The 13291-nt window shown below is 48.5% G+C and overlaps 11 non-coding genes and 2 pseudogenes across 11 annotated transcripts; all 13 read left to right on the top strand.

Annotated features, from left to right (window-relative positions):
- Positions 1 to 127: 127 nt before the first annotated feature.
- Positions 128 to 291, top strand: LOC132957154 (U1 spliceosomal RNA). The gene has a single exon (XR_009666371.1). It is a non-coding gene; the product is annotated as a U1 spliceosomal RNA (small nuclear RNA).
- Positions 292 to 783: 492 nt separating this feature from the next.
- Positions 784 to 974, top strand: LOC132957500 (U2 spliceosomal RNA). The gene has a single exon (XR_009666704.1). It is a non-coding gene; the product is annotated as a U2 spliceosomal RNA (small nuclear RNA).
- Positions 975 to 1537: 563 nt separating this feature from the next.
- LOC132957153 (U1 spliceosomal RNA) lies at positions 1538 to 1701 on the top strand. The gene has a single exon (XR_009666370.1). It is a non-coding gene; the product is annotated as a U1 spliceosomal RNA (small nuclear RNA).
- Positions 1702 to 2193: 492 nt separating this feature from the next.
- Positions 2194 to 2384, top strand: LOC132957493 (U2 spliceosomal RNA). The gene has a single exon (XR_009666697.1). It is a non-coding gene; the product is annotated as a U2 spliceosomal RNA (small nuclear RNA).
- Positions 2385 to 2947: 563 nt separating this feature from the next.
- LOC132957271 (U1 spliceosomal RNA) lies at positions 2948 to 3111 on the top strand. Its single transcript, XR_009666483.1, has one exon. It is a non-coding gene; the product is annotated as a U1 spliceosomal RNA (small nuclear RNA).
- Positions 3112 to 3603: 492 nt separating this feature from the next.
- LOC132957492 (U2 spliceosomal RNA) lies at positions 3604 to 3794 on the top strand. The gene has a single exon (XR_009666696.1). It is a non-coding gene; the product is annotated as a U2 spliceosomal RNA (small nuclear RNA).
- A 571-nt stretch (positions 3795 to 4365) lies between these two features.
- On the top strand, positions 4366 to 4529 carry LOC132957243 (U1 spliceosomal RNA). Its single transcript, XR_009666455.1, has one exon. It is a non-coding gene; the product is annotated as a U1 spliceosomal RNA (small nuclear RNA).
- Positions 4530 to 5021: 492 nt separating this feature from the next.
- Positions 5022 to 5117, top strand: LOC132956985 (U2 spliceosomal RNA; annotated as a pseudogene).
- Positions 5118 to 7983: 2866 nt separating this feature from the next.
- Positions 7984 to 8182, top strand: LOC132956964 (U2 spliceosomal RNA). The gene has a single exon (XR_009666209.1). It is a non-coding gene; the product is annotated as a U2 spliceosomal RNA (small nuclear RNA).
- A 567-nt stretch (positions 8183 to 8749) lies between these two features.
- On the top strand, positions 8750 to 8913 carry LOC132957203 (U1 spliceosomal RNA). Its single transcript, XR_009666418.1, has one exon. It is a non-coding gene; the product is annotated as a U1 spliceosomal RNA (small nuclear RNA).
- Positions 8914 to 9405: 492 nt separating this feature from the next.
- On the top strand, positions 9406 to 9596 carry LOC132956909 (U2 spliceosomal RNA). Its single transcript, XR_009666162.1, has one exon. It is a non-coding gene; the product is annotated as a U2 spliceosomal RNA (small nuclear RNA).
- Positions 9597 to 10163: 567 nt separating this feature from the next.
- On the top strand, positions 10164 to 10327 carry LOC132957202 (U1 spliceosomal RNA). Its single transcript, XR_009666417.1, has one exon. It is a non-coding gene; the product is annotated as a U1 spliceosomal RNA (small nuclear RNA).
- Positions 10328 to 10819: 492 nt separating this feature from the next.
- LOC132956990 (U2 spliceosomal RNA) lies at positions 10820 to 10915 on the top strand (annotated as a pseudogene).
- Positions 10916 to 13291: the final 2376 nt, after the last annotated feature.

Here is a 13291-nt window from a genome sequence, read left to right as displayed (position 1 = left end):
GTTGAGGACAAGTAGAAGGGACACCCAGTGCAGAAAACTCTGATTTCGGTGGTTTGCATGTTGTTGGGACCGTCAGTGAGGGCTATGGTCCTGTGAAGGACTCCTTTTGCCCTGAGCCGTACAACTCATACTTACCTGGCAGGGGAGATACCATGATCAAGAAGGTGGTTCACCCATGGCGAGGCCTGGCCATTGCACTCCGGCGGGGCTGACCTATGCGAATTCCCCAAATGTGGGAATCTCGACTGCATAATTTGTGGTAGTGGGGGACTGCGTTCGCGCTCTCCCCTGATGGATTGTCAAAAGTAATAAGGGGGAAACAGATAGGGACACGCTGCCTTCCAACCTGGCTGTAGCGACAGACAGACGACAAGAATTTCAAAGGTGGCTTAAAGCTATGCACAGCCAGTTTCTTTGCTAGTGCTAGATCACAATATCGCTCGTCAATCAACTTTGTTTCAGATTCAGCAGCCCTTGCTCTGATCAATGTGAAATCCCAGTCACGGCACATCTGCCTTACAGAACGGCTGTGGGCCAATAAAAGGCCCCAATCTTCTCCTGTCTTTTGGTTCACTTCAGTCTGCTGCAGATAAATCTGGTGGTTGAGGGTTTGAAGTCATTTTTCAGAGCTTGACGTAAGGCATGTGTCTTAAAGGTGCTTCGATCAAAGGGTTTGCTCTTCCGTTTTACCGATCGTCACTGAAAAGCAACGCTCGCTTGCCGGGGCCATGGGCGAGGAGGACTGTATGGGGAATGTGATGCCGGCCTTAGCCTATCAGGGGCATCGCTTCTCTGCCTTTTGGCTAAGATCAAGTGTAGTATCTGTTCTTATCAGTTTAATATCTGATACGTCCCCTACCCGGGGACCATATATTAAATTGATTTTTGGACTTGGGAGATGGAACAGGGGCTTGCTCCGTCCACTCCACGCATCGACCCGGTATTGCAGTACCTCCGGGAACGGTGCACCCTCCTCTCTTCAGTGTTTAAAATAATCCTTTCTTTCCGCTGCGTTTAAGAGAAATGTGTGTGTGAGTCTGGCCTGGCTTTGTCACTGCGTTGACATGCTGCCGGGACTCAAGCTTTTTGAAATGAACTGGAATTTTAGTCAGGTTGGGGGTTATTTGTGTGCCAGTTCCCCCATTTGCCACTCTGTGTATGCTATTGCTGTAGTAGCACACAGACACACAATAACATATCAACAGTTATTGTTGCAAAGTGTTTCTGGCCTAGCTGCTGCTTCGACTGTTCTTTTGTTGGCGGTAAAAAAACACACACACACTGGCGGTAGCTATCGGTCGGCTTTGATGTGGAAGTGTGGCACTTCCTGTTAGAATGGTGAGCCTTATTTCTCCACTTGAATGTAGAAAGACAAGCCCTACCGGGCCTCAACACAAAACTTTCCTCTGTGTTGAGGACAAGTAGAAGGGACACCCAGTGCAGAAAACTCTGATTTCGGTGGTTTGCATGTTGTTGGGACCGTCAGTGAGGGCTATGGTCCTGTGAAGGACTCCTTTTGCCCTGAGCCGTACAACTCATACTTACCTGGCAGGGGAGATACCATGATCAAGAAGGTGGTTCACCCATGGCGAGGCCTGGCCATTGCACTCCGGCGGGGCTGACCTATGCGAATTCCCCAAATGTGGGAATCTCGACTGCATAATTTGTGGTAGTGGGGGACTGCGTTCGCGCTCTCCCCTGATGGATTGTCAAAAGTAATAAGGGGGAAACAGATAGGGACACGCTGCCTTCCAACCTGGCTGTAGCGACAGACAGACGACAAGAATTTCAAAGGTGGCTTAAAGCTATGCACAGCCAGTTTCTTTGCTAGTGCTAGATCACAATATCGCTCGTCAATCAACTTTGTTTCAGATTCAGCAGCCCTTGCTCTGATCAATGTGAAATCCCAGTCACGGCACATCTGCCTTACAGAACGGCTGTGGGCCAATAAAAGGCCCCAATCTTCTCCTGTCTTTTGGTTCACTTCAGTCTGCTGCAGATAAATCTGGTGGTTGAGGGTTTGAAGTCATTTTTCAGAGCTTGACGTAAGGCATGTGTCTTAAAGGTGCTTCGATCAAAGGGTTTGCTCTTCCGTTTTACCGATCGTCACTGAAAAGCAACGCTCGCTTGCCGGGGCCATGGGTGAGGAGGATTGTATGGGGAATGTGATGCCGGCCTTAGCCTGTCAGGGGCATCGCTTCTCGGCCTTTTGGCTAAGATCAAGTGTAGTATCTGTTCTTATCAGTTTAATATCTGATACGTCCCCTACCCGGGGACCATATATTAAATTGATTTTTGGACTTGGGAGATGGAACAGGGGCTTGCTCCGTCCACTCCACGCATCGACCCGGTATTGCAGTACCTCCGGGAACGGTGCACCCTCCTCTCTTCAGTGTTTAAAATAATCTTTTCTTTCCGCTGCGTTTAAGAGAAATGTGTGTGTGAGTCTGGCCTGGCTTTGTCACTGCGTTGACATGCTGCCGGGACTCAAGCTTTTTGAAATGAACTGGAATTTTAGTCAGGTTGGGGGTTATTTGTGTGCCAGTTCCCCCATTTGCCACTCTGTGTATGCTATTGCTGTAGTAGCACACAGACACACAATAACATATCAACAGTTATTGTTGCAAAGTGTTTCTGGCCTAGCTGCTGCTTCGACTGTTCTTTTGTTGGCGGTAAAAAAACACACACACACTGGCGGTAGCTATCGGTCGGCTTTGATGTGGAAGTGTGGCACTTCCTGTTAGAATGGTGAGCCTTATTTCTCCACTTGAATGTAGAAAGACAAGCCCTACCGGGCCTCAACACAAAACTTTCCTCTGTGTTGAGGACAAGTAGAAGGGACACCCAGTGCAGAAAACTCTGATTTCGGTGGTTTGCATGTTGTTGGGACCGTCAGTGAGGGCGATGGTCCTGTGAAGGACTCCTTTTGCCCTGAGCCGTACAACTCATACTTACCTGGCAGGGGAGATACCATGATCAAGAAGGTGGTTCACCCATGTCGAGGCCTGGCCATTGCACTCCGGCGGGGCTGACCTATGCGAATTCCCCAAATGTGGGAATCTCGACTGCATAATTTGTGGTATTGGGGGACTGCGTTCGCGCTCTCCCCTGATGGATTGTCAAAAGTAATAAGGGGGAAACAGATAGGGAGACGCTGCCTTCCAACCTGGCTGTAGCGACAGACAGACGACAAGAATTTCAAAGGTGGCTTAAAGCTATGCACAGCCAGTTTCTTTGCTAGTGCTAGATCACAATATCGCTCGTCAATCAACTTTGTTTCAGATTCAGCAGCCCTTGCTCTGATCAATGTGAAATCCCAGTCACGGCACATCTGCCTTACAGAACGGCTGTGGGCCAATAAAAGGCCCCAATCTTCTCCTGTCTTTTGGTTCACTTCAGTCTGCTGCAGATAAATCTGGTGGTTGAGGGTTTGAAGTCATTTTTCAGAGCTTGACGTAAGGCATGTGTCTTAAAGGTGCTTCGATCAAAGGGTTTGCTCTTCCGTTTTACCGATCGTCACTGAAAAGCAACGCTCGCTTACCGGGGCCATGGGCGAGGAGGACTGTATGGGGAATGTGATGCCGGCCTTAGCCTGTCAGGGGCATCGCTTCTCGGCCTTTTGGCTAAGATCAAGTGTAGTATCTGTTCTTATCAGTTTAATATCTGATACGTCCCCTACCCGGGGACCATATATTAAATTGATTTTTGGACTTGGGAGATGGAACAGGGGCTTGCTCCGTCCACTCCACGCATCGACCCGGTATTGCAGTACCTCCGGGAACGGTGCACCCTCCTCTCTTCAGTGTTTAAAATAATCTTTTCTTTCCGCTGCGTTTAAGAGAAATGTGTGTGTGAGTCTGGCCTGGCTTTGTCACTGCGTTGACATGCTGCCGGGACTCAAGCTTTTTGAAATGAACTGGAATTTTAGTCAGGTTGGGGGTTATTTGTGTGCCAGTTCCCCCATTTGCCACTCTGTGTATGCTATTGCTGTAGTAGCACACAGACACACAATAACATATCAACAGTTATTGTTGCAAAGTGTTTCTGGCCTAGCTGCTGCTTCGACTGTTCTTTTGTTGGCGGTAAAAAAACACACACACACACACACACTGGCGGTAGCTATCGGTCGGCTTTGATGTGGAAGTGTGGCACTTCCTGTTAGAATGGTGAGCCTTATTTCTCCACTTGAATGTAGAAAGACAAGCCCTACCGGGCCTCAACACAAAACTTTCTTCTGTGTTGAGGACAAGTAGAAGGGACACCCAGTGCAGAAAACTCTGATTTCGGTGGTTTGCATGTTGTTGGGACCGTCAGTGAGGGCGATGGTCCTGTGAAGGACTCCTTTTGCCCTGAGCCGTACAATTCATACTTACCTGGCAGGGGAGATACCATGATCAAGAAGGTGGTTCACCCATGTCGAGGCCTGGCCATTGCACTCCGGCGGGGCTGACCTATGCGAATTCCCCAAATGTGGGAATCTCGACTGCATAATTTGTGGTAGTGGGGGACTGCGTTCGCGCTCTCCCCTGATGGATTGTCAAAAGTAATAAGGGGGAAACAGATAGGGAGACGCTGCCTTCCAACCTGGCTGTAGTGACAGACAGACGACAAGAATTTCAAAGGTGGCTTAAAGCTATGCACAGCCAGTTTCTTTGCTAGTGCTAGATCACAATATCGCTCGTCAATCAACTTTGTTTCAGATTCAGCAGCCCTTGCTCTGATCAATGTGAAATCCCAGTCACGGCACATCTGCCTTACAGAACGGCTGTGGGCCAATAAAAGGCCCCAATCTTCTCCTGTCTTTTGGTTGACTTCAGTCTGCTGCAGATAAATCTGGTGGTTGAGGGTTTGAAGTCATTTTTCAGAGCTTGACGTAAGGCATGTGTCTTAAAGGTGCTTCGATCAAAGGGTTTGCTCTTCCGTTTTACCGATCGTCACTGAAAAGCAACGCTCGCTTGCCGGGGCCATGGGCGAGGAGGACTGTATGGGGAATGTGATGCCGGCCTTAGCCTATCAGGGGCATCGCTTCTCGGCCTTTTGGCTAAGATCAAGTGTAGTATCTGTTCTTATCAGATGCTGTTTCGATCTTACCTATAAGACCCTGACTGCGATCGCCTCCTGCGCTGTCTGAGCCTGTGCCTGTCTGTGGCACTGGTTTTGGCAGTACTGGGACGATAGTGTTTGTCTTCTGTGAAGTCAATTTCAACTTCCACATAGTTGAGGTAGCTCCATAGAAGACCATATTGTTCGAGCGAGCCTCCTCCTCTGGTGGCTAAACTGGTTCCTAACATCCAAGTTGATTTTAGTGTTTTAGCCTGTGGTGCCTCCACCATGTCGGCTGCTAGTGCCGGCATGCGGAGGCACCACAGTGTCCGTTTTGCTTTCAAAGTAGTTGATGATGTGCCATTATGGATGTCGAGGCTGGATTTTTCAAGAAAACTACTTCAAAAAGCCTTAAACTTTACCCCAGACGACCTGAATTGTATCCTCACTTTACCACAAGGCAAAGGCTTTGATGTAAGCTTTCGCTCAGCAATTCTGCTTAGAGAATTTTGGACACGTTTTGAAAATGCAAGAGCCCAGTTTCCTGTGTTTAACGTTGAGAAACTGACTGACAATGCCTCCAAAACGGTCATTGTCAGGATGTTCAATGAAATGGTGAATGCAGATGACATATGTATGTGGCTGGGAAGACATTGCACGGTCAAAGGCCAGGCTATGAAGGTGAGAGATGAGGATGGTATCTGGAACTGTTCCTGGAGGGTTCCTGTCCAGCAATGGCAGGACCCTCAGGGCTTCCAGGGCCTGAAACATCTGCCATCCATGATAGTTTTGGGACACAACCGTGGTTACATTCATTATCAAGGCCAGCCCAAGCTCTGCCGCAAGTGCGGTGAGCAAGGACACCTTGCAGAAGCGTGTAAGCAGATTATTTGTGGAAAGTGTAGAGAGATTGGTCATACTTTCGAGGAATGCACCAATGGCAGAAAGTGTAATCTTTGTGGAGACAGCAACCATCTCTTCAGAGATTGCCCGAAATCTTTTGCCAACAAAGTTAAGGCAGCAAAGAAGGTCGGAAATGAAAAAGAAAATGGCGGACAGAATGCAATGGTTAACGAGCTATTTGGAGAGCCTGAGCCAGAAAATTCAAATCTCCCTCCAAATCCTGTGACTGGAGGAGAGGAGTCAGGTGAGGAGGGAGAGGGAGAGGGGGAGGGGCCTGCAGCAACTGCCCCTCAAGTGGAGAGTATGGAGGAGGAGGGGGGGGGTGCAGTGCAGGCAGAGGGCGGAACTAGCTCTGGCTCTTCTTGCTCTGGGAGTGAGAGTGAGAGTGAGGAAGTGCCCCTCCCCCTGGCCCAGCAGGCTAAGAGGCCATTATCAGAATTGTCTCCGGAGTCTCCAGTAGTCTTGGAGAAGAGGGGAAGAGCTGGGAACTTCTCAGACAGTTCATCTGTGGAGGAGCCCAGAGTCTTCCCCTCCGATTCCCCCAATGAGGCCTCCTTTTTAAACATAGCTCTGCAATCAACCCCGAAGGACTCAATGTTTAACAAAAGACTGCGTGAAAGGCCACCCCCTAGAGTCCGGAAGGGAAATGGAGCTCAACACCCTTACACTTCTCCAGTAAGAGTGAAGGAAGAGCTCCATTCACAAGAAATGTAACACCTGGTTCTTTTCAAGTGTTTTTAAAATGCTTTGTCTGTTGGTTTTAAAACATACTTATGACTTTCACCCTCTCAACTTTCCTTTTGAGAAGTGTGACGTTGAAAGTTAGAGCTCACGTGGTTTCATCTCATCTTAACCTTTTTTGTCAGATGTGTTTTTAAAACAGGAAGGATACCCGCTGTTTTTAACACACCAGTATTATTTGAAGGACGTGAAGGGCAGCACGCTAGTGGGAAACAGTAAAAGCATCCTTTTAACACACTTGACTTTTATCAGCTCACCAACAGAGTTTTCTTTTAACCTGACCATTTTAAGACACCTTGGTTTCAAACAAGAGTTGTATTTTTTAATTAACATTGTTCTCTCCTATTGTTGTGCAGGAGCGAGTACCAGTGAGTCCAGCGCGTAGGATTGCACTAGGCAAAGCCACCACTCTTTGGCGCAACGTGAACCACCTGCTCTGCCAAACAGACTCCGGGACCTGTCAGCAATGGTGGCTCATGAGATCCTCCCAGTCAGGTCCGTAATGCACTCCCGGAGCTCAAAAACTCGCTGCCGACCAGGTTGTGGCGTCCCTGAGCTCGGCAAGGTATCGCTCTGGGAGTGCAGCGCTGCATTAGAACAGTGGGCACTAGCCGGCTCTTTACTAATTCCCGTGCTTGCCAGCAAGGGAGGTCCCACCAGCGTAGCTGGTCTTTCACACAAGCCGCCCCCAAAAGACGCCACCCAGACCTCCACAAACTTTCTGGCAAGGAAGCACAAGCAGATCCCCCCCCGTGGCTGTGATCCATACGGCAGCAGTGACGGCCAGAAAGACTGTCACTGCAGGCGGCGGGCCCAGGACACAGTCACAAAGAAACATCGCCTCTGTGTCCATTCGGATGAAGGAGCCGGAGCCCCACAGGAAAAGTTCGAAGCAGCGGCGGCCTGACTCTCCGGGAGAGGCAGGTGGGAAGGAGCAGCAGGGTGAGGGTCTCCTCTGAGCACAAAGACAGGATCCCGAGAGACCACATCTCTTTGGGAGAGCAGACTGAGTTTTTCTTGGTAAGGGCTCACTGCGCTACTGAACAACAATGAACTTTTGAGGAGAATCTTTTCCAGCTTCGCTCCAGAATTTAAAAAAAAAAAAAAAATTTGGCATGACTAAATATCGACACAACAATAAAACTTTCAAACAACCCTGTAAACAATTAAACAAATGCATCTATTTATCATTTTAATGCATAGTGTAAACACAACTTGTTTAATTGCTGTTGTAAATGTTTATTTATTCAAGATGTGATTTTAAAAGTATAATATCTTGTATAAAAGATTCTTGAAATTGTTTTTGTGACAATAAAACTTTACGAAAAAAAAAAAAAAAAAATCTGTTCTTATCAGTTTAATATCTGATACGTCCCCTACCCGGGGACCATATATTAAATTGATTTTTGGACTTGAGAGATGGAACAGGGGCTTGCTCCGTCCACTCCACGCATCGACCCGGTATTGCAGTACCTCCGGGAACGGTGCACCCTCCTCTCTTCAGTGTTTAAAATAATCCTTTCTTTCCGCTGCGTTTAAGAGAAATGTGTGTGTGAGTCTGGCCTGGCTTTGTCACTGCGTTGACATGCTGCCGGGACTCAAGCTTTTTGAAATGAACTGGAATTTTAGTCAGGTTGGGGGTTATTTGTGTGCCAGTTCCCCCATTTGCCACTGTGTGTATGCTATTGCTGTAGTAGCACACAGACACACAATAACATATCAACAGTTATTGTTGCAAAGTGTTTCTGGCCTAGCTGCTGCTTCGACTGTTCTTTTGTTGGCGGTAAAAAAACACACACACACACACTGGCGGTAGCTATCGGTCGGCTTTGATGTGGAAGTGTGGCACTTCCTGTTAGAATGGTGAGCCTTATTTCTCCACTTGAATGTAGAAAGACAAGCCCTACCGGGCCTCAACACAAAACTTTCTTCTGTGTTGAGGACAAGTAGAAGGGACACCCAGTGCAGAAAACTCTGATTTCGGTGGTTTGCATGTTGTTGGGACCGTCAGTGAGGGCGATGGTCCTGTGAAGGACTCCTTTTGCCCTGAGCCGTACAACTCATACTTACCTGGCAGGGGAGATACCATGATCAAGAAGGTGGTTCACCCATCGCGAGGCCTGGCCATTGCACTCCGGCGGGGCTGACCTATGCGAATTCCCCAAATGTGGGAATCTCGACTGCATAATTTGTGGTAGTGGGGGACTGCGTTCGCGCTCTCCCCTGATGGATTGTCAAAAGTAATAAGGGGGAAACAGATAGGGAGACGCTGCCTTCCAACCTGGCTGTAGTGACAGACAGACGACAAGAATTTCAAAGGTGGCTTAAAGCTATGCACAGCCAGTTTCTTTGCTAGTGCTAGATCACAACATCGCTCGTCAATCAAATTTGTTTCAGATTCAGCAGCCCTTGCTCTGATCAATGTGAAATCCCAGTCACGGCACATCTGCCTTACAGAACGGCTGTGGGCCAATAAAAGGCCCCAATCTTCTCCTGTCTTTTGGTTCACTTCAGTCTGCTGCAGATAAATCTGGTGGTTGAGGGTTTGAAGTCATTTTTCAGAGCTTGACGTAAGGCATGTGTCTTAAAGGTGCTTCGATCAAAGGGTTTGCTCTTCCGTTTTACCGATCGTCACTGAAAAGCAACGCTCGCTTGCCGGGGCCATGGGCGAGGAGGACTGTATGGGGAATGTGATGCCGGCCTTAGCCTATCAGGGGCATCGCTTCTCGGCCTTTTGGCTAAGATCAAGTGTAGTATCTGTTCTTATCAGTTTAATATCTGATACGTCCCCTATCCGGGGACCATATATTAAATTGATTTTTGGACTTGAGAGATGGAACAGGGGCTTGCTCCGTCCACTCCACGCATCGACCCGGTATTGCAGTACCTCCGGGAACGGTGCACCCTCCTCTCTTCAGTGTTTAAAATAATCCTTTCTTTCCGCTGCGTTTAAGAGAAATGTGTGTGTGAGTCTGGCCTGGCTTTGTCACTGCGTTGACATGCTGCCGGGACTCAAGCTTTTTGAAATGAACTGGAATTTTAGTCAGGTTGGGGGTTATTTGTGTGCCAGTTCCCCCATTTGCCACTGTGTGTATGCTATTGCTGTAGTAGCACACAGACACACAATAACATATCAACAGTTATTGTTGCAAAGTGTTTCTGGCCTAGCTGCTGCTTCGACTGTTCTTTTGTTGGCGGTAAAAAAACACACACACACACACTGGCGGTAGCTATCGGTCGGCTTTGATGTGGAAGTGTGGCACTTCCTGTTAGAATGGTGAGCCTTATTTCTCCACTTGAATGTAGAAAGACAAGCCCTACCGGGCCTCAACACAAAACTTTCTTCTGTGTTGAGGACAAGTAGAAGGGACACCCAGTGCAGAAAACTCTGATTTCGGTGGTTTGCATGTTGTTGGGACCGTCAGTGAGGGCGATGGTCCTGTGAAGGACTCCTTTTGCCCTGAGCCGTACAACTCATACTTACCTGGCAGGGGAGATACCATGATCAAGAAGGTGGTTCACCCATCGCGAGGCCTGGCCATTGCACTCCGGCGGGGCTGACCTATGCGAATTCCCCAAATGTGGGAATCTCGACTGCATAATTTGTGGTAGTGGGGGACTGCGTTCGCGCTCTCCCCTGATGGATTGTCAAAAGTAATAAGGGGGAAACAGATAGGGAGACGCTGCCTTCCAACCTGGCTGTAGCGACAGACAGACGACAAGAATTTCAAAGGTGGCTTAAAGCTATGCACAGCCAGTTTCTTTGCTAGTGCTAGATCACAATATCGCTCGTCAATCAACTTTGTTTCAGATTCAGCAGCCCTTGCTCTGATCAATGTGAAATCCCAGTCACGGCACATCTGCCTTACAGAACGGCTGTGGGCCAATAAAAGGCCCCAATCTTCTCCTGTCTTTTGGTTCACTTCAGTCTGCTGCAGATAAATCTGGTGGTTGAGGGTTTGAAGTCATTTTTCAGAGCTTGACGTAAGGCATGTGTCTTAAAGGTGCTTCGATCAAAGGGTTTGCTCTTCCGTTTTACCGATCGTCACTGAAAAGCAACGCTCGCTTGCCGGGGCCATGGGCGAGGAGGACTGTATGGGGAATGTGATGCCGGCCTTAGCCTATCAGGGGCATCGCTTCTCGGCCTTTTGGCTAAGATCAAGTGTAGTATCTGTTCTTATCAGATGCTGTTTCGCTCTTACCTATAAGACCCTGACTGCGATCGCCTCCTGCGCTGTCTGAGCCTGTGCCTGTCTGTGGCACTGGTTTTGGCAGTACTGGGAGGATAGTGTTTGTCTTCTGTGAAGTCAATTTCAACTTCCACATAGTTGAGGTAGCTCCATAGAAGACCATATTGTTCGAGCGAGCCTCCTCCTCTGGTGGCTAAACAGGTTCCTAACATCCAAGTTGATTTTAGTGTTTTAGCCTGTGGTGCCTCCACCATGTCGGCTGCTAGTGCCGGCATGCGGAGGCACCACAGTGTCCGTTTTGCTTTCAAAGTAGTTGATGATGTGCCATTATGGATGTCGAGGCTGGATTTTTCAAGAAAACTACTTCAAAAAGCCTTAAACTTTACCCCAGACGACCTGAATTGTATCCTCACTTTACCACAAGGCAAAGGCTTTGATGTAAGCTTTCTTTCAGCAATTCTGCTTAGAGAATTTTGGACACGTTTTGAAAATGCAAGAGCCCAGTTTCCTGTGTTTAACGTTGAGAAACTGACTGACAATGCCTCCAAAACGGTCATTGTCAGGATGTTCAATGAAATGGTGAATGCAGATGACATATGTATGTGGCTGGGAAGACATTGCACGGTCAAAGGCCAGGCTATGAAGGTGAGAGATGAGGATGGTATCTGGAACTGTTCCTGGAGGGTTCCTGTCCAGCAATGGCAGGACCCTCAGGGCTTCCAGGGCCTGAAACATCTGCCATCCATGATAGTTTTGGGACACAACCGTGGTTACATTCATTATCAAGGCCAGCCCAAGCTCTGCCGCAAGTGCGGTGAGCAAGGACACCTTGCAGAAGCGTGTAAGCAGATTATTTGTGGAAAGTGTAGAGAGATTGGTCATACTTTCGAGGAATGCACCAATGGCAGAAAGTGTAATCTTTGTGGAGACAGCAACCATCTCTTCAGAGATTGCCCGAAATCTTTTGCCAACAAAGTTAAGGCAGCAAAGAAGGTCGGAAATGAAAAAGAAAATGGCGGACAGAATGCAATGGTTAACGAGCTATTTGGAGAGCCTGAGCCAGAAAATTCAAATCTCCCTCCAAATCCTGTGACTGGAGGAGAGGAGTCAGGTGAGGAGGGAGAGGGAGAGGGAGAGGGGGAGGGGCCTGCAGCAACTGCCCCTCAAGTGGAGAGTATGGAGGAGGAGGGGGGGGGGTGCAGTGCAGGCAGAGGGCGGAACTAGCTCTGGCTCTTCTTGCTCTGGGAGTGAGAGTGAGAGTGAGGAAGTGCCCCTCCCCCTGGCCCAGCAGGCTAAGAGGCCATTATCAGAATTGTCTCCGGAGTCTCCAGTAGTCTTGGAGAAGAGGGGAAGAGCTGGGAACTTCTCAGACAGTTCATCTGTGGAGGAGCCCAGAGTCTTCCCCTCCGATTCCCCCAATGAGGCCTCCTTTTTAAACATAGCTCTGCAATCAACCCCGAAGGACTCGATGTTTAACAAAAGACTGCGTGAAAGGCCACCCCCTAGAGTCCGGAAGGGAAATGGAGCTCAACACCCTTACACTTCTCCAGTAAGAGTGAAGGAAGAGCTCCATTCACAAGAAATGTAACACCTGGTTCTTTTCAAGTGTTTTTAAAATGCTTTGTCTGTTGGTTTTAAAACATACTTATGACTTTCACCCTCTCAACTTTCCTTTTGAGAAGTGTGACGTTGAAAGTTAGAGCTCACGTGGTTTCATCTCATCTTAACCTTTTTTGTCAGATGTGTTTTTAAAACAGGAAGGATACCCGCTGTTTTTAACACACCAGTATTATTTGAAGGACGTGAAGGGCAGCACGCTAGTGGGAAACAGTAAAAGCATCCTTTTAACACACTTGACTTTTATCAGCTCACCAACAGAGTTTTCTTTTAACCTGACCATTTTAAGACACCTTGGTTTCAAACAAGAGTTGTATTTTTTAATTAACATTGTTCTCTCCTATTGTTGTGCAGGAGCGAGTACCAGTGAGTCCAGCGCGTAGGATTGCACTAGGCAAAGCCACCACTCTTTGGCGCAACGTGAACCACCTGCTCTGCCAAACAGACTCCGGGACCTGTCAGCAATGGTGGCTCATGAGATCCTCCCAGTCAGGTCCGTAATGCACTCCCGGAGCTCAAAAACTCGCTGCCGACCAGGTTGTGGCGTCCCTGAGCTCGGCAAGGTATCGCTCTGGGAGTGCAGCGCTGCATTAGAACAGTGGGCACTAGCCGGCTCTTTACTAATTCCCGTGCTTGCCAGCAAGGGAGGTCCCACCAGCGTAGCTGGTCTTTCACACAAGCCGCCCCCAAAAGACGCCACCCAGACCTCCACAAACTTTCTGGCAAGGAAGCACAAGCAGATCCCCCCCCGTGGCTGTGATCCATACGGCAGCAGTGACGGCCAGAAAGACTGTCAC

This window comes from Labrus mixtus, chromosome 22 (genome assembly GCF_963584025.1).
Source record: "Labrus mixtus chromosome 22, fLabMix1.1, whole genome shotgun sequence".
NCBI classification, from domain to species: Eukaryota; Metazoa; Chordata; class Actinopteri; order Labriformes; family Labridae; genus Labrus; species Labrus mixtus.
This window is presented reverse-complemented; position numbering and strand designations above follow the sequence as displayed.